The sequence below is a fragment of the Myxocyprinus asiaticus genome, chromosome 45 (genome assembly GCF_019703515.2).
Source record: "Myxocyprinus asiaticus isolate MX2 ecotype Aquarium Trade chromosome 45, UBuf_Myxa_2, whole genome shotgun sequence".
NCBI lineage: Eukaryota > Metazoa > Chordata > Actinopteri > Cypriniformes > Catostomidae > Myxocyprinus > Myxocyprinus asiaticus.
Window position 1 is genome coordinate 3,175,148 of NC_059388.1, and position 20,358 is coordinate 3,195,505.

The 20,358-nt window shown below is 42.7% G+C and overlaps 1 protein-coding gene across 1 annotated transcript in view; it reads right to left on the reverse strand.

The window, feature by feature from the left end:
* LOC127435336 (ceramide kinase-like) overlaps window positions 1–20,263 on the reverse strand; it is a 50,290-nt gene extending 30,027 nt beyond the window's left edge. The window contains exon 1 of the mRNA XM_051688752.1: window positions 19,973–20,263. The gene's annotated coding sequence lies outside the window, so the exon portion shown is untranslated. The remainder of the gene's footprint in view (window positions 1–19,972) is intronic.
* Between the last annotated feature and the right edge of the window lie 95 nt (window positions 20,264–20,358).

A 20,358-nucleotide genomic window follows, 5' to 3' on the forward strand; every position in this document is an offset into this window, starting at 1 on the left:
TATCAAATCTGTATGAATTGTGTGAATTGTCCATTTTCAAGAGGATTTACGCTAGTTATCTACTAGCGTTGTCACGGTACCAAAATTTCAGTAGTCGCTACAGTGAAATTTCACGTTTCTCGATACCAATTTCGATACCACAGCAAAAATATGTGAATATTATAATGTGCTATTGAACAAACCAGTTTAGCTATTTTTAATTATTTAATAATTATTTTGGGGGCCTGGGTAGCTCAGCGAGTATTGATGCTGACTACCACACCTGGAGTTGCGAGCCAGGTCTCCTAAGCAACCAAATTGGCCCAGTTGCTAAGGAGGGTAGAGTCACATGGTAACCTCCTCGCGGTCGCTATAATGTGGTTCTCGCTCTCGGTGGGGCGCGTGTAGAGTTGTGTTTGGATGCTGCGGAGAATAGCGCTACGTCTCCGTGGAAGCAACTGAGATTCGTCCTCCACCACCTGGATTGAGGTGAATCACAACGCCACCACAAGGACTTAGAGCGCATTGGGAATTGGGCATTCCAAACTGGGGAGAAAAGGAGGAGAATTTTATTTTTATAATTATAGTTTAATTATTATTATTATTTTACAGATCTTTCCAGAACATTTTTTAAGTTTCATTTAATTTAATCATCAGAATGGTGTCTAATCAATAAATTCTTAAAACTTTTTCAACATGTCATTGCATTTTATTCAACAGCTGTCTTGCTTGTGATATTTTGATTTATTACTATTGTTATTATTATTATTATTATTATTATTACTACTACTACTGTGAATATTACATTTTACTATAAAGTTGTAATATATTTGTATTCAATTTCAGGCATCTAGCTTTTATTATGAATCGTGCTTTTATTATGACGTGTTGCTGGAAGCTTCACTTTTCCGGATAAACAGTTCCCACAAGGCCCAGTGTGATCATTGAAGACTTTTAAGTCAGGTCAGAAATCTCATGTCTTTACACTGGCCTTTGTGTCTGCCAAATGAAATGTAGGACACAGTTTGGAGTGTTTGTATTAGATTACTGGTGTTTGTGTATGTGGTAATTTTGAAATGTTGTGTTTTAAATTTTATTTCTGTGAAGCATTTTGGTCAACTCTGTTATTTTAAATGTTATTCTATATAAGGAAGGCTGAGATTAAAGAGCAAATGCTGTGATTTAATTATATAAATATATAGTTAACGTGCTGCGTGCTTCACAGTAAATTAGTGCTCTGCTCTGTTATCTCATACAATGCGAATGATTCTCAATGTCTGTGGAGTTTCCAGAGTACAACCCCTGGCAAAAATTATGGAATCACCGCACTTAGAGGATGTTCACCCATTTTTGTTACTTCATAGCAAATAAACAAATCACAGATATGACACAAAACAATTTTTGTTTAATAGCTGAACATTCTGACTTCGTGAAACATCCCTCAAATAAATTTAATTACATTATTTTAATTAATGGCATATTTTTTTCCAGATCAAGTAGAGGAAAAAATTATGGAATCATAAAAAAATAAAGTTTTTTTTTTAATTAAATCATAATTAGTACTTTGTTGCTCCTTCTCTGGCTTTTATGACGGCCTGAATTCTTTGAGGCATGGACTTCACTAATAAAAAACTATATTCTCCATCAAGCTGGTCCCAACTTGACAGATCAGCTTTGCAGGATGGAGCCTTGTCATGGACCAATTTTTTCAATTTCCACCATAAATTGTCAATTGGATTGAGATCCGGACTGTTTGCTGGCCATGTCATTCACTGTAAAAAAATTGCTGTAAATTTATGGCCAAATTCCTACAGCAATCTACTGTGATTCTTAAATACATTAGTTTGCTGTTAAAAATGTTGCATTCTGGGAGATCAAGAGCAGGCTCACTGTGAAGTGACTAGTTTTATGGTAAATAGCTGTTCTATGCAAGGCATTAGGGGAAAATGATGATTTTAAAATCATGATATCATCTTGGTGAATGCTATAGTGACCTTTTGAAACGTATATTTAACCCCCCCCCCATGAAAATTTTAGTTTGTGGCACATGGTTAATGTTCATGATGTTTCTGACCAACTCCTCTGTTCTTTATCATCTCACATCAGCCTTCACTTGTCTGTCTAATTAGAAGTCAAATAAAAATAAAAAAATCAACCTTTGAAGCAATGTACATATTAAATGTACAATTTTGCCAGGACTGAACAGTGTATTTTTTTATGAAAAAAACAAAAAAATACAACAACAACCTGAACACAGTAAAATAACAGTATAGCACTGCATTGTGGGTTATAATGGTGAAATACCCATAAGCCTTGGAGGTCACGTGACGCCATGCAAGAAGCAGACCTGTGAGCGACGAGCTCTGCGCACTTTGCTAAATTTTTAATTATTTTCATGTTATAATCTGGTGAATTTTGATACACCCAGTTACACATTTGCTCTTTGATGCAAAACATGGCAAAGAAGTCAAAATTCTCGGGCTCTGGAGACATTAAAAGACACTTATGTGTTCAGGATGAAAGCCCCGACAGGCCTACAGACCGGGGACTCGATTTGGATGGCGCAGCGGGAGAGGAGATCCAGCGTCAGTTGTCCAACATGTCGGTGATGTTGACGAAGATTCTTGCTGACTTGGAGGATCTCGCTGTAATACGTCGATCGATTACGGCGACAGAAATAAAATTCTCTGAGCTAGGAATAACATTCGAATTGTTGGAATTCCTGAGCATGAGGAGGGCAGAGATATGGTGAAATTCCTAGATGAGTTTTTCCCGAGTCTGCTCGACATAACAGGCCACAAGCTGGAAATCGAGCGAGCTCACAGAGTCCCAGCTCACAGATCTGCTGAGGGAGACAGGCCCCGATCGATTCTGGACAGATTTCTGAGATCATCCGATAAAGATCTCGTGTTGCGCCAGGCGAGGAGCAAAGAGAAGCTTTCTTGGAAGGACCATAATATTTTCTTTTTCCCGGACTTTACGAGTTCGACAGGAGAGAAACGCGATCGGTTCAAGGAATGTAAGAAACTCTTACATTGGCGAAAGATCACTTTTGCTCTGATGTTTCTGGCCAAACTGAGAACAGAAACGAAGGATGGTCGCAAAGTATTTACATGTCCCAATCAGGCAATGTCTTTTATTGAATCAATGGGTGAGTAAACCATTGGGTGTTTCTCATGTGAGTGGGTCGACTTGCTGTACTTACTCTTGAGGAAGCTGGGCGACATTTTGGTTTCTTTTTGCATTGGCTCCGCCGAGCGGCTGGAGCTTGTTTTGTGAATAACACTTTTCCTTAAAGAAACTTTTGCATTGACGAAAGATTACTTTTGCATTGAAGTTCCCGGCCAGTTTGAGAGTGGACACTACGGATGACTATCTACATGCTCACACAAAGGATGTCTTTTATAATGTTGACGGATTATGTGAGTAATGGTATATACTTTTATGCGGCCTCCGAGTGAATGGACTCGACCATCCGGGGAACCGGGATGCCGGTTTTGTTTCTTTTTGTACTGGTTCCGCCTAGCGGCTGGAGCTTGTTCTATTGAATAACACTCCTTTGGAACAGCTGTGGATTAATCTGTTCGTTCTTCGTGCTTATTCCTATTAGTTTTTTTACGGGACATTGGAATGATTACGTCATCCGTTGAACTCATAACAGCCAGCTCACTGAACAAATCTGAACAGTTTTATATCAGCTGGAATTTGTTTTGTGGAAGATCACACCTTTGAGACAGTTCTGTGAATGAATCTACACATTCTTTGTGTTCATTCTTCCTATTGGTTGGGTTTATTTTACAAAGTATTTTCTATGTAATTTTGCCTCACAAATTTGTGAGGCAAAATTGTGCAATCCGATGGCAAAGTTGTCGTGTGGGCTTTTGGGCGTTCATGGACCTTTTGTGTTTAGAGGGATTGTCGCCGGTTGGCACTTTCGTGCGCAGGGTTAATGTGCACGTTTTTCTTTTTTCTGTTTGTTTTGTTCGGGGGGAAGATCGGGGTTTGATTGTTTCTCTAATGGGGAATGTGGTCTGTATAATTTTGTTTTTGACACACAATTTATTTTTTCTACTATATCAAAATGTCAAATGTTAATATGAGTATACTATCTCTCTCCACATGGAATGTAAATGGGTTGGGGCACCCCATAAAAAGAAGGAAGGTTATTACTTTTCTTAAACGTAAGAAATATGATATAGTGTTTCTTCAAGAAACACATCTCTCCCCGTAGGAAACTGAAAAATTTGGGAAGATTTGGGGTGGACATGTTTTTTTTTAGTGCTGGCTCAAGTAAGAGCAAGGTAGTCATTATATTGATTAATAAACATCTACAATTCAAATGTCTCAAACAGACTAAAGATAAATTAGGGAGAGTCATTATTGTTTTAGCTGAAATTCAAGGGCAAAGGTTGATTTTGGCTAATATTTACGCACCTAACGCTGATGATCAGGGCTTTTTTATAGATCTTGAAGGGATGTTGCAAACCGCTGGCACCCCTCATGATATAATATTGGGAGGAGACTTTAATCTTTTGATGGACTCAGGCCTTGATCACAGTGAAGCAAAAGTGTGTAAACCCCCTAGAGCAACATTGACGCTTCACAGGATGTGTAAAAATTTGGGTCTCACGGATATTTGGAGACTTTTGAACCCATCTGGTAGGGACTATACATTTTTTTCCATCAGTCCTTAAGATTTATTCTAGAATAGATATTTTTTTTTTTTTATATCCAAATCCCTCATTTAATCTGTTGTTGATTGCTCAATTGGAAATATCTTACTCTCAGATCATGCCCTGGTGAGTTTAGAGGTGATGCCATATACAGAGAAAAAGAAATCATATAGTTGGCACCTTAATGTGTCCCTTTTGCAAAATCCTGATTTCCAACAAATGTTAAAGACTGAAATCAGTGTTTATATGGAAACCAACTGGTCCTCAGTATCCTCTGTGGGCGTGGCTTAGGAGGCACTTAAGGTGGTTCTTAGGGGTCGGATCATACAGTATGCCTCATTCATCAAAAAATCCAAAGAACGAGAACTCGTGGAGTTGGAAGAAAATATTAAAAGTGCAGAGGCAGAGCTGAAGCGCCGTATGTCAGCTGATGGCCTCAGAGAACTGACCCGACTGAAACACAGATATAATACTATTTTGTCGTGGAAAGTGGAGTTTTGGTTATTCAGGGCAAGACAGTCATACTTTGAGTTGGGTGACAAAGCAGGGAAGCTTTTGGCTAGATATATAAAGCAGAGAGAGTCTCTTTCTATCATTCCCTCAGTGAAATGTGCTGGTGGTGAAATTTTTACCTCACCAATTGATATTAATAATGCCTTTAAAGAGTTCTATCTTGATCTTTATAGCTCCATGTCTTCATCTACTGATGAAGATATTAGAAACTTTGTGGAACCATTATATCTTCCTAAACTGACGACTGAGCAAAAAAACTCTCTTGATTCTGAGATAACCTTGGAGGAGCTTGATGAGGTAATTAAGTCCCTACCTACTGGCGAGGCTCCAGGGCCAGATGGTTTTGCCGCAGGATTTTTTAGATCCTATGCTACAGAACTGGCTCCACTTTTGTTAGAAGTTTATACTGAATCATTAAAGAATGGAAAGCTTCCTCCAACCAAGACACAAGCCCGGATCAGTCTGATTCTTAAAAAGGACAAAGATCCAAGCGAGTGTAAAAGCAAATTTGTCTGATTTAGTTAGTCAATTTTGACCCTTTAATAAAAAGATTTGAGTGATATGGGCAGGTGGGCTTCATTACATTTATCGATGATTAGGAAGGTTAATGTTATTAAAATGAATTGTATTCCAAAATTTAAATACCTGCTACAAACTCTCCCTGTAGATGTCCCCCTCTCTTATTTCAAGCAATTCGATAGCATAGTGAAGTCCTTCATTTGGGATGGTAAACGTCCCAGATTGCATTTTAATAAGTTACATAGGTCGATTGACAAAGGACGGCTAGGCCTACCCAAGATTTTGTTTTATTACTATGCGTTCAGTCTCAGACATTTGGCTCATTGGTCACTTCCAACGGAGAGCCCCTCCCTGGTTTGTTATTGAACAGGCAGTTCTTGCCCCTATTTCGCCATTACAAAGCATCTCTATCAAACTAATCAGAAAAGTTAAGTTACACCCCGTTATTTCGCATTTACACTCGGTATGGACTAAAGTGTCCAGATTGTTTAAATTGGACACTGTAAGGAGGTTAGAGGGAAAGGAGGAGGCGAGAACCGGCTTGAGAATATAAATAATAGTTTAATGGTCAACTTAACCAAAAACACACAAACATAACCACACACAGGGCAGCTGCCTGTAATTCTCTCTCTCTCAAACTGTCGTCCCCGGCCGCCTTTATCCCTCGCGTGCCCCATCAGGCTGATTGGGGACCGGGCGTGCGTAATTCCAGCCCGGCCCCGCCCTCCTCGTCTCTACACTCCTCCCGGCGTTGCCTCAGGCCGGAGAGCCCACGGCATGACGTACATCCCCCCTTCCTCTCAGGGGGGGCGAGCCTTGCGCCCCGACTGCCGGCAGGTCATCCCTGCCTTCCTCGACCTGGGAGGAGACAGGAGGAAAAAATAAATAAATAAAATAGGCGAGGGAAAGGCCAACACGGAGCGACAGAGAGAGAGAGGAGAGAGAGAAAAAGAAACTCACTCACCGGTTCTTTGATGCAACGTCGCGTGGTCCTCGATCACTCCTCCACCCTCTCAGGCGGATGGCAGCCGCTCCTCCCCGGGCGGACCGGAGTCAGACCTCTGACCCCCAGCGGACAGAACGCCCCTCTGCGTTCCCGGCGACCCGTGGGGACACTCCTCCAACCCCTGGCAGCGGCCCTCCTCCCCTCACGGACGGCGGTCTTCTCTTGACCCCCTCCACATTTCTGGGGGACAGCAGGGCACTCCTCCGCCCCTGGCAGCAGCTCCATCGCTCCAGGCGGTCAGGGAGTCCAGTCCACTCGCCTTGCGGATGGCGGCCGTTCCCCGCGTCCGGGCTACTCCATACCCCAGCGGATGGCAGCGGCGCTCCCCTGGGTGGACGGTAGTGTCAAGACTCTGCGATGGACATCCCTCCTCCTTCCCGGGTTTCGGCACCAGTGTAAGGGGGTTAAAGGGAAAGGAGGCAGCGAGAACCGGCTTGAGAATATAAATAATAGTTTAATGGTAAACTTAACACACAAAAACACACAAACATAACCACACACACACACACAAAAAAAAAAATACCCATAAGCCTTTGCGCTTGAATAAGTATGTATGCTTTGGCAAATACATTGGAGCTACAAAAATTGTAAAAAAAAACAAACACGTACCCAAGTTTTTATTCAGAAGTCTTCATTTATTATTAATAATTAATAATAATTAATTAATAGAAGTCTTAATTTAATTAGTGTTGTTGTTTTGTTATCAGTAGTTGGGTTTTGATTGAAGTCACCATTATGGTGATTAGTGATCTCTTGAACTGGCACCTTGGACCTTCTTTATTATTATATTATGTTCTTCCAGCCAGTCAATTTATGTTTAAGTAAAACAAGTTATTGCACTGTGCTACTTGGAAGACAAAACCTAAGGTCAGACTGAATATCTGATCATACCTTGCAAATGGCACTATATTTTGCAATAATGATGCATTACACATAAAAACATAAAAGCAAAAACAGTAAAGGATATTTCAGCACAATTCAGCAAAATTATATCAGCAAATTGAGTGTTTGATGTTTTTGATGAACTTACAGCATAACTCGAGTTTGATGTGAACTTAAAGCATAACTCGAGTTGTTATCAAGACACAGATATAATTATAATTTTTAATAATAATAATAATAATTGTATTTATCACACATTATACATTTGCACATATACAGTGAAATTCTTTTTTTTCACATATCCCAGCTAGGCTGGGGTCAGAGTGCAGGGTCAGCCATGATACAGCGCCCCTGGAGCAGATAGGGTCAAGGGCCTTGCTCAAGGGCCCAACAGTGGCATCTTGGCGGTGCTGGGACTTGAACCCCCGACCTTCTGATCAGTAACCCAGAGCCTTAACCGCTGAGCTACCACTGCCGGTTACATACAACAAACAACAAACATACTTTTACGTAAATAAGTAAGAGCTGAACATTAAAATCCACGTAACTTAGACTACAACAAAAACAACGTCAAAATAAACCACTAAATAGTAAAAATCGAAGTAATTTCTTCATGCCGCAGTGCATGCTGGGAACATATCTGTTAATTTCAATAACAGTAGATATTATGTAATTTGACAGCTTTATGCTGCTAAATTACAGTTGTATACTGTAGATGTAAAAACAGTATCTAGCTGTTAATTTCAGCAACAGCAAGACACCGTTAATTTTACAGTAACATGCTGGCAACCCTGCTGCCAGTTCTTTAATGTTTTTTGACGAGAAAATCTTTAAAAGTGTTGAGTTGATATGCCTTTCCTGAAGAAAACCTTTAACACTCTTTGCTCTGTGGCAAGATGCATTATCATCCTGAAAAATGACTTCATCACCAAACCTATTTTCTATCGATGGAATGAGAAAAGTATCAAAAATGTCAATGTACACCTGTGCATTGACTGCTGAGGTAATGATTGCCATCTCCCCTGGTCCTTTACTTGACATGCAACCCCATATCATAAATGACTAGGGAAATTTGATTGTTTTCTTCAGGCAGTCATCTTTAGATGTTTCATTAGAACAGCACCAGACAAATTTTCCAGCATCATCGCCTTGGCCAATGCAGATTCATCACTGAATATCACTTTCATCCAATCATCCACACTCTGATTGGTGTGCTTCTCTTTAGCCCACTGTAGCCTTGTTTTCTTCTGTTTAGGTGTTAGTGCTGGTTTTCATTTGGCTTTTCTATATGTAAATCCCATTTCATTCAGCCAATTTCTTACAGTTTGTAGAGCCGAGGAGGGCGGGGCCGGGCTGGAATGATGCATGGCCGGGCTGGAATGACGCGTGCCTGGTCCCCAGATCAGCCTGATGGGGTGCACGAGGGATGAAGGCGGCCGGGGACGACAGTTCGAGAGAGAAAGAATTACAGGCAGCTGCCCTGTGTGTGGTTATGTTTGTGTGTTTTTGGTTAAGTTGACCATTAAACTATTATTTATATTCTCAAGCCGGTTCTCGTCTCCTCCTTTCCCTCTAACCCCCTTACACTGGTGCCGCAACCCGGGAATTAAAACTGAAGTACGCCCCATGGAGTCCACCCAAGTGGCCGAGATCCTCCAGTCCCTCGTCAGTATGCAACAATCCCACCAGCAATCAATGCTTGAGCTACGTGAAGACCAGGAACGGCGCTTCTTTGAGATCCTACGGGCTCAAGCAGAGGACCGGCTCGCGATCCGGAGCCTCCTTGGCCAAGAGAAAGAGAGAGCCGTGACCCCGGACCACCGCAGCCAACTGCCTCCCCCCACACTCCTGAAGGTGGGAGCTGACGACGATGCCGAGGCTTTCCTCGATCTGTTCGATAGAACCGTGGAAATCTAGGGCTGGCCGCATGATCAGTGGGCTCAAAAGTTGCCAGCGACTAATCTCCTGGCCTATGACGACCTGAAAAAGTCCATCCTGCAGCGGCTGGGTCGTAGCCCGGAAAAGCATCGCCAGCTGTTCCGGACCTCAAAGCTGGAGAAGACCGACCACCCATTTGCTTTTTCCCAACGGCTACGAGACGCGTGCCGGAAATGGCTGCTGGTGGGGAATCGTGACGTCGCAGGAATTATTGACAAGGTGGTACTGGAGCAGCTGATCCATTGACTGCCAAGAGGAATGGTGGAGTGGGTCCAGTCTCACCGCCCAGCGTCGCTGGAGGAAGCCGTTCGTCTGGCAAAGGACCATTTGGCGGCGTACCAGAGGGCGGAAGAGCCCTCCCACTCTCTCTCCCCCTCCCCTATGTTTTCCCCGATCTCTTCCCCCTCCCCTTCTCTCTCTCACTCCGCTCTTTCCCCTGAGCCCGTTCCTGCCCCACGGAGGAGAGGAGTCCTGCCACCGAAGCCAGTTCCTCGTGCGCAGGGTTTCCCATCGTCCAAGGCAGCAACAGTACCCCACCGTTCTCCCCCTCAGGTGGAACTGCCCGCCAACGCAGGTGCGGACGTTGTGCCTGGGCCGGCTTGCTGGAGTTGCGGGGACCCGGGACACTTCCGGGATCAGTGCCCTGTCATAGTGCTGGGAACGGTGGTCCGGATACCCGACACTCCGCAGACTGCCCCCGATAGGGTACCAGATACCGGTAAGTATCAAGGGGGGGTACTCATCAAGCATAGGTGGACACGGGTTGTAATCAAACCACTATCCACCAACGCTTGGTTCAACGCAAGGCTTTGGGCATGGCTAAAACAGTGAGGGTGAAGTGTGTGCATGGGGATATTCACAAGTATCCTGTGGTGACCCTTATGATTAAATTCCGGGGGATAAAGCATAGAGTGGAGGCCGCGGTTAGTTCCCCGCTCACCCATCCACTGATTTTGGGGATGGATTGGCCTGATTTTAGAAATTTATTGAAGGGAATTTGTGCGGATGGGTGCTGTACTAAATTAGGGAGATGTGAAATGTGAAATGCTCTGGCAGGGGAGGCGGAGCTGGGGGTTGTGGTACGTAGCCGCCCCTACCGATTACCCGAACACAAAAAAGAAAATCGTTCGGGAAGAATTGGATGTAATGCTCGATATGGGGGTAATAGAAGAATCCCACAGTGATTGGTCCAGCCCAGTTGTTCTAGTGCCTAAGAGCGACGGGTCTGTACGATTCTGTGTGGATTATAGGAAAGTCAACGCGGAGTCTAAATCTGACACATATCCAATGCCTCGTGTTGATGAGCTGTTCGATCGGTTGGGCACTGCTCGATTTTATTCGACATTGGATTTGACGAAGGGTTATTGGCAGATCCCCTTAACACCAATTTCCCGTGAAAAAACCACCTTCTCCACACCGTTTGGATTACACCATTTTGTGACACTTCCGTTCGGTTTGTTTGGGGCCCCAGCTACGTTTCAGCGTCTCATGGACCGAATCCTCAGACCGCATTCAGCTTACGCCGCTGCCTGTAATTCTCTCTCTCTCGAACTGTCGTCCCCGGCCACCTTTATCCCTCACGCGCCCAATCAGGCTGATTGGGGATCGGGCGTGCGTCATTCCAGCCCGGCCCCGCCCTCCTCGGCTCTACACAGTTCTGTCACAAACATTGACTGAAACGTTTGTTTTTCATTTGTTTTTGTGCATTTTCTATTTTTAAGGCATATTGCTTTGAGTTTTCTATCCTGATGCTTTGACATATTCCTTGGTCTACCCGTATGTTTTCCTTTTATAATCTTCCCATTTTGTTTATACTTGCACCAAATTTTAGACACAGCTGTCTGGGAACAACCAACTTCTTTTGCCACACTCCATGCTGGATTTCCTTCTTGAAGGAGTTTTATAATCCTTTCCATTGTTTCAACTGACAACTCTGTTGTTGGGGTCGTGTTTCCTTTTAATTAGCCCGTTAAGATCTGTAAGCACTCTCTTTTAACTGCAGACTAATTTGCATTTTTAGACTTGTGCCGGTATTTGTTTTAGAAATGTAAATTACAAGGTGATTCCATAATTTTTCCTCTACTTGATCTGGAAAAAAATATGCCATTAATTAAAATAATGTAATTTATTTGAGGGATGTTTCAGGAAGCCAGAATGTTCAGCTATTAAACAAAAAAATGTTGTGTCATATCTGTGATTTGTTTGTAGAAAATAAAGTAAAAAAGCTGGGTGAACATCCTCTAGGTTTGGTGATTCCATCATTTTGCCAGGGGCTGTATGAGTGGTCGGATTTATTTAAAGCACGCAGCTTGTCCACAGTAAGATTGCAGCCTTTAGCAGTTTAATAAATCACACTAGGACATGCCATGATTTAAATTTGATTAATTGGTCATTTAAGTGTACAAGGAGTAACAGAGCATGCATTCAAAATAAGCCTGTGAGCATTTTAAAGCTGTCGTGTGTCAGTCATACTGCCCGCTGTACCGGATTGAGTCGGTGCTCGGTACGACCGGTACTGCAGAAACACTAGTATCCTTACATCTTTTTTATTTTAGTATCGACTTGGTGCCGAAGTACCGGTACTTTTGACAACACTCTACTCTACACTGCTGAATCACGTTAGAGAGGGAATTCAACTGCAAGAGGATGTTACAAAAACATGGCTGAGCATGGCTGATGTTATGAGAGCAGTGGTCGGTCTGTCAATCAAATATACACACTCACAGTCTCACTTGAGAGTTACTCAACATGCTGCAAATCTGTCCAATCTCTTGAATAGCTCATCAGAGGTACTCGTCATGACAACAGTATTTACAGGAGAAAACTCGTTTTTCCTGCAGTGACGGCGTTGAGACACCTTCACGCAAAAGCTTTTTAGTGATCTATTTTGGCTCAAAACACTAAGGGGATGAACAAATCTTTATTACTTATCACTGGAGGACTTTTGGTGCTAATTTTGGATACATTGCTCTTGTTTATGAACACCTCTGGTATATGTGATGTTGAACACTCATGGTGTTTGTTAGTTGACAATCACAGTGACAACAGAACAGATCTGTATCAGGAAATCGAACTGTTACAAATCAAATCACTTTTATTGTCACACAGCCGTATACACAAGTGCAATGGTGTGTGAAATTCTTGGGTGCAGTTCCAATCAACATAGCAGTCGTGACAGTGATGAGACATATACCAATTTACAATAACATCAAATTAACACAGCACAATTTAAAGTCTAATATACACATAATTACACACAACACAATATACAAATAATAACATACACTGTACAGTATACAATACACACAATATAGATACACATTATTCAATAAAAAAAGTATATATAGTAGTATATATAGAATGTACAGTAGGTTGTATTGTACTGTATTGACATTCAGGCTGTCGGTTGATAGTAAGTTGTTAAGAGAGAATATAATATAATAATAATATAGTTTATGACAGTCCGGTGTGAGATATAAGAGTAAGAGTAATAAAGTGCAGTGCTGATGTATTTTGATCGTGGGAGATCAAGAGTTCAAAAGTCTGATTGCTTGGGGGAAGAAGCTATCATGGAGTCGGCTGGTGCAGGTCCTGATGCTGCGATACCGCCTGCCTGATGGTAGCAGTGAGAACATCCCATGGCTTGGGTGGCTGGAGTCTCTGATGATCCTCCGAGCTTTTTTCACACACCGCCTGGTATATATGTCCTGGAGGGAGGGAAGCTCACCTCCGATGATGTGTCTGGCAGTTCGCACCACCCTTTGCAGTGCTTTGCGGTTGTGGGCTGTGCTATTGCCGTACCAAGCGGAGATGCAGCCAGTCAGGATGCTCTCTACAGTGCAGGTGTAGAACCGTGTGAGGATGTGGCGGTTCATTCCAAACTTTCTCAGCCGTCTCAGGAAGAAGAGGCGCTGATGAGCCTTCTTCACAACGACTTCAGTGTTGATGGACCATGTGAGTTCCTCAGTGATATGGACACCCAGGAACTTGAAGCTGCTGACTCTCTCCACTGGTGCTCCATTGGTGGTGATGGGACTGTGTTCTCTGTCTTTTCTTCTTAAGTCCACCACAAGCTCCTTTGTCTTACTGATGTTGAGGGAGAGGTTGTGCTCCTGACACCAGCGTGTCAGAGTGTGCACCTCCTCTCTGTAGGCTGTTTCATCATTGTCAGTGATCAGACCTACCACCGTCGTGTCATCAGCAAACTTAATGATGGCATTGGAGCTATGTGTTGCCACACAGTCATGTGTGTACAAGGAATACAAGAGTGGGCTGAGATCACAGCCCTGTGGGGCTCCAGTGTTGAGGGTCAGTGATGAGGAGATGTTGCTGCCTATTCTAACCACCTGGCGTCTGCTTGACAGGAAGTCCAGGATCCAGCTGCACAGCGAGCTGTTTAAGCCCAGAGCCCGGAGTTTCTCATCTAGCTTGGAGGGCACTATGGTGTTGAATGCTGAGCTGTAGTCTACAAACAGCATTCTCACATAAGTGTTCTTTTTTTCCAGGTGGGAGAGAGCAGTGTGTATTGTAGATGCAATGGCATCATCAGTGGAGCGGTTGTTGCGGTAAGCAAACTGCAATGGGTCTAGAGAGAGAGGCAGCACAGAGCAGAGGTAATCTCTGATTAGTCTCTCAAAGCATTTGCTGATGATGGGGGTCAGAGCAACAGGATGCCAGTCATTTAAGCAAGTTATTTTGGATTGCTTTGGAACAGGCACAATGGTGGATGTTTTAAAGCATGTGGGGACTACAGACAAAGAGAGGGAAAGGTTGAAAATGTCCGTAAAAACACCAGCCAGCTGGTTCGCGAATGCTCTGATGACGCAGCCCGGAATGCCGTCTGGGCCCGCGGCTTTGCGGATATTCAACCGTCAGAAGGATCGTGTTACATCCGCTACAGAGACGGAGAGTGAACTAAGCTCTGTAGCTTCGGCCGCGAGAGCTCTCTCCGCGAGGGCGGTGTTATTTCCCTCAAACGAGCATAAAAAGTATTTAGCTCATCCGGGAGAGAGGCAGCGGTGTTCATGGCAGAGTTTTTATTCCCTTTAAAGTCCTTGATGATGTTAATTCCCTGCCACATGCTTCTAGAGTTGGTGGTGTTAAACTGTCCTTCAGTCTTGCTCCTGTACTGGCGTTTTGCTGTTCTGATGGCTTGTTTATGCTCCTCCGTGTTCCCGGAATTGAAAGCGGAGGTCCGCACATTAAGTGCCGCGCGAACATCGCTATTTATCCATGGCTTCTGGTTCGGATAGATCAGTGTTGTTCTGGTCGGAACGACTTCCTCCACGCACTTTCTGATGAAACACATTACGCTATCAGCGTAAAGCTCGATGTCGTCATCAGAGGCGGACCGGAACATCTCCCAGTCCGTGTGATCTAAACAGTCCTGTAGCGTAAAGTCTGATTGGTCCGACCAGCACTGGATCGTTCTGAGAGTGGGTGCTTCCTGTTTCGGTTTCTGCCTGTAAGCGGGCAGAAGCAGAATGAAAGAGTGGTCCGATTTGCCAAATGGTGGGCGGGGGAGGGATTTGTAGCCATCTCGGAAGCGAGAGTAGCAATGGTCCAAACCCAGTCCCCTCGTGTGTTGAAACTAATGTGCTGGTGGTATTTTGGTGCGACTGATTTGAAACTGGCTTTGTTAAAGTCCCCGGTCACAATGAACGCGGCCTCAGGGTGCACGGTTTCCTGCTCACTTATACTCCCATACAGTTCCTTGAGTGCCCGGTCTGTATCAGCAGTGATAATGACCGCTGTGAATTCCCTCGGTAGCCAGAATGGTCGACACAGAAGCATGAGAAATTCCAGATCAGGAGAGCAGAAAGACTTGATAGAATGTACGTTCCTCTGATCACACCAGGATTTGTTGATCATAAAACGTACACCACCACCTCTGCTTTTACCTGAGAGGTCTTTCGCTCTGTCTGGTCGGTGCACGGAGAACCCCGCGGGTTCAATGGCTGAGTCTGGAATCTCCGCAGACATCCAAGTTTCCATAAGGCAGATAATGCAGCAGTCCCTCGTCTCTCGTTGGAAAGAGATCCGCGCTTTCAGCTCGCAGAGCTTGTCATCCAGAAACTGAACATTTGCCAGTAGAATACTGGGTAGCGGGGGTCGATTTGCACGGCGTCTTACTCCGATGAGAACGCCGGCTCTGTTTCCCCTTTTCCTCCTGCGTTTCTACATCCAGACTGGCCAGACAAAGGGCTCCGCTTGCGTGTTTGTAAACAGCGGGTCGGCATTGAGGAATTTGAAGTCCGGTTTACGGTGTGAAATTGCTGAACCAATGTCCATAAGTGTTTGTCTGTTGTAGACAGTAAGGCAGACAACATCCAAGACAAAAAACATAAGAATTGTGAACAAAACAAACAAAACACTACCATGTTGTGTCGGAGCTCGCAACGCAGCAGCCATACTCGGTGCCATCTTGAGTCCAATACCCCCTAATGCTTAAAATATTTACTACACCCCTAATATCTACTACACCACAATATCTACAAATTCTTTCATAATTTCCTCACCCTCATGCCAGATGTGTATGACTTTCTTTCTTCTGCAGAACACAAAAGATTTTTAGAAGAATATCTCAGCTCTGTAGGTCCATAAAATGCAAGTGAATGGTGACCAGAACTTTGAAGTTCCAAAAAAGCACATAAAGGCAGCATAAAAGAAATCCATACTACTTCAATGATTTAATCCATGTCTTCAGAAGTGATATGATAGATCTGGATGAGAAACAGATCAATATTTAAGTCCTTTTTTACTATAAGTCTCCACTTTCACATTCACACTTCTAAGCCTGTTTAGTTTCACTTTCACATATCTAAGGTAACTCAGATAACCACACTGTACAATTGTAGTGAGAAGAACAGCATCTCAGAATGCTATTCTGTGATGAGGGTTGGCACTGTTTTGGCTGCACGAGGGGGACCTACACAATATTAGGCAGGTGGTTTTAATGTTGTGGCTATATATATATATATATTACACACACAGTTGAAGTTAGAAGTTTACATACATTTTTCACAATTCCCGATATTTAATCTTTAGGTCAGTTAGGATCACTATTTTAAGAATGTGAAATGTCAGAATAATAGTAGAGAGAAGGATTCATTTCAGATTTTATTTCTTTCATCACATTCCCAGGGGGTCAGAAGTTTACATACATTGCCTTTAAATTGTTTAACTCTGGTCAAACATTTTGAGTAGCCTTCCACAAGCTTCTCATAATAAACTGCTGGAATTTTGGCCCATTCCTCCAGACAGAACTGGTGTAACTGAGTCAGGTTTGTAGTCCTCCTTTGCTCGCACGCGCTTTTTCAGTTCTGCCCACAAATGTTCTATCGGATTGAGGTCAGGGCTTTGTGATGGCCACTCCAATACCTTGACTTTGTTGTCCTTAAGCCATTTTGCCACAACTTTGGAGGTATGCTTGGGGTCATTGTCCATTTGGAAGACCCATTTGCGACCAAGCTTTAACTTCCTGGCTGATGTCTTGAGATGTTGCTTCAATATATCCCCATAATTTTCCTTCTTCATGATGCCATCTATTTTGTGAAATGCACCAGCCCCTCTTGCAGCAATGCACCCCCACAGCATGATGTTGCCACCCCCATGCTTTACGGTTGGGATGGTGTTCTTCGGCTTGCAAGCCTCACCCTTTTTCCTCCAAACATAACGATGGTCATTATGGCCAAACAGTTAAATTTTTGTTTCATTAGACCAGAGGACATTTCTCCAAAGAGTAAGATTTTTGTCCCCATGTGCACTTGCAAACTGTAGTCTGGCTTTTTTATGGTGGTTTTGGAGCAGTGTCTTCTTCCTTGCTGAGGAGCCTTTCAGGTTATGTTGGTATAGAACTTGTTTTACTGTGGATATAGATACTTGTCTACCTGTTTCCTCCAGCATCTTCACAAGGTCCTTTGCTGTTGTTCTGGGATTGATTTGCACTTTTTGCACCAAACTACAGTCATCTCTAGGAGACAGAATGCTTCCCCCTTCCTGAGCGGTATGATGACGGTGTTTATACTTGTATACTATTGTTTGTACAGATGAACGTGGTACCTTCAGGCGTTTGGAAATTGCTCCCAAGGATGAACCAGACTTATGGAGGTCCACAATTTTTTTCTGAGGTCTTGGCTGATTTCTTTTAATTGTCCCATGATGTCAAGCAAAGAGGCACTGAGTTTGAAGGTAGGCCTTAAAATACATCCACAGGTACACCTCCAATTCAGTACACCTCCTATCAGAAGCTAACTGGCTAATTGCCTCAAGGCTTGACATCATTTTCTGGAATTTTTCAAGCTGCTTAAAGGCACAGTTAACTTAGTGTATGCAAACTTCTGACCCACTGGAATTGTGATATAGTCAATTAAAAGTGGAACAATCTGTTTGTAAACAATTGTTGGAAAAATTACTCATGTCATGCACAAAGTAGATGTCCTAAACAACTTGCCAAAACTATAGTTTGCTAATATGAAATCTGTGGAATGGTTAAAAAATGAGTTTTAATGACTTCAACCTAAGTTTATGTAAACTTCTGACTTCAACTGTATATACACTGGCGGCCAAAAATTTGGAATAATGCAGATTTTGCTGTTTCGGAAGGAAATTGGTACTTTAATTCACCAAAGTGGCATTCAACTGATCACAAAATATAGTCAGGACATTACTGATGTAAAAAAACAGCACCATCACTATTTGAAAAAAAGTCATTTTTGATCAAATCTAGACAGGCACCATTTCCAGCAGCCATCACTCCAACACATTATCCTTGAGTAATCATGCTAAATTCCTAATTTGGTACAAGTAAATCACTTGCCATTATATCAAACACTGTTGAAAGCTATTTGGTTCATTAAATGAAGCTTAACATTGTCTTTGTGTTTGTTTTTGAGTTGCCACAGCATGCAATAGACTGGCATGTCTTAAGGTCAATATTAGGTCAAAAATGGCAAACAAAAAAGAAACTCATCTAGAAACTCATCAGTCAATAATTGTTTTGAGGAATGAAGGCTATATAATGCTTGAAATTGCCCAAAACTTAACACTTCATACAAAGGTGTACACTACAGTCTACAAAGACAAAGGACAACTGGCTCTAACAAGGACAGAAAGAGATGTGGAAGGCCAGATGTAAAACTAAACAAGAGGATAAGTACATCAGAGTCTCTAGTTTGAGAAATAGACACCTCACATGTCCTCAGCTGACAGCTTCATTGAATTCTACCCACTCAACACCAGTTTCATGTACAACAGTAAAGAGAAGACTCAGAGGTGCAGGTCTTATGGGAAGAATTGCAAAGAAAAAGCCACTTTTGAAACAGAAAAACAAAAAGAAAAGGTTCGAGTGGGCAAAGAAACACAGACACTGGACAACAGATAATTGGAAAAGAGTGTTATGGATCTTAATCCCATTGAGCTTTCGTGGGATCAGCTAGACTGTAAGGTGCGTGAGAAGTGCCCGACAAGACAGCCACATCTATGGCAAGTGCTACAGGAAGCGTGGGGTGAAATGTCACCTGAGTATCTGGACAAACTGACAGCTAGAATGCCAAGGATCTGCAAAGCTGACATTGCTGCACGTGGATGATTTTTTGATGAGAATTCTTTGAAGTAGTTTAAGAAGTTCTGAACATTTTTTTTCAAATTGTAATAGTAATTTTTCACATTATTAATGTCCTGACTATACATTGTGATCAGTTCAATAGCACTTTGGTGAATAAAAGTACCAATTTCTTTCCATAAGAGCAAAATCTGTACATAATTCCAAACTTTTGGCCACCAGTGTGTATATATAATCATAAAGATTAAGAGTGCGGCCCTCAAGGGTTCCAGCTTTGCTGTCCCTGACCTTTCCGAAGTTGAGTAGCCCTGGCGTAGATCTTAAAACACTGATAAAAATAATGAAAATATGTTTTTATGATCATCACAGGTTGTCTATGTCTGACACAAATTTCTGCATTTTTGGGCAAGAATTAAAGATAGGATATGAGTTATCAGCATTTGAGGTATTATAGATAACTTTTGAGTGATCTGTGATTTAGGTATTATAGACGTGTACTGATCCAGCTGCATTTTTGGGGCATTACCGACATGTTTAAAACGGCAATTATTTATCGTTTTTTATTTGAATGGGCCATTTTTCAGCAATTCGTCTCGCTTTTTCGTGCTACATCCGGTGTGAAAAGGCCTTAAGTCAGCTGCAGTTTTAGGTATCATCGCTGATGCACACAAAATCAGCAGAACTTTTGGGCATCACAGACGCTTTCGAGTCAGCTGGTCAAAATTGCTGCGATCTACGCACGCGCTAAAACGCAGCAAGCGAATTCGATGCCCAAAACTGCTCTCCACTAGGTAGGGAGCTCAGTATGTTTCGAGACACCACAGAAACAAACAACAGCAGAGCATCATGATGTTGTCTATCTGTTATAGTATTATTATTATTATGAGAAATGTAACTCACCCGCTTTGAAAGCTCCATATATGGAGCGTCCGGTGTATGTTTTGGCCGTTTGTATCTCTTTCCACGCGAGAATTAAGGAGTTTAATGTGACCTCATAACAGACTCAACTGCTTCTCCATTTCTGCTCTTACAACAAATAAACATATCTCACTTACATATCTCACTTTCATCTTCACATCGGGTTTATACTATACCGCCCTGACGTTTCAAATCATTATAACAGTAATAATAATCATCGCTACGATGTTGCTCGTTTTCACCTATGCAGTTTGGCTACATAGCGGTTTTATCTTTCCTGGTAAAGTGGGAGGAGCTTGAGAGAATGCGTCACACATAATCCCGCTGTAGGAGGAGCGATGTGAATGATGTGAAGATATCTTTCACCA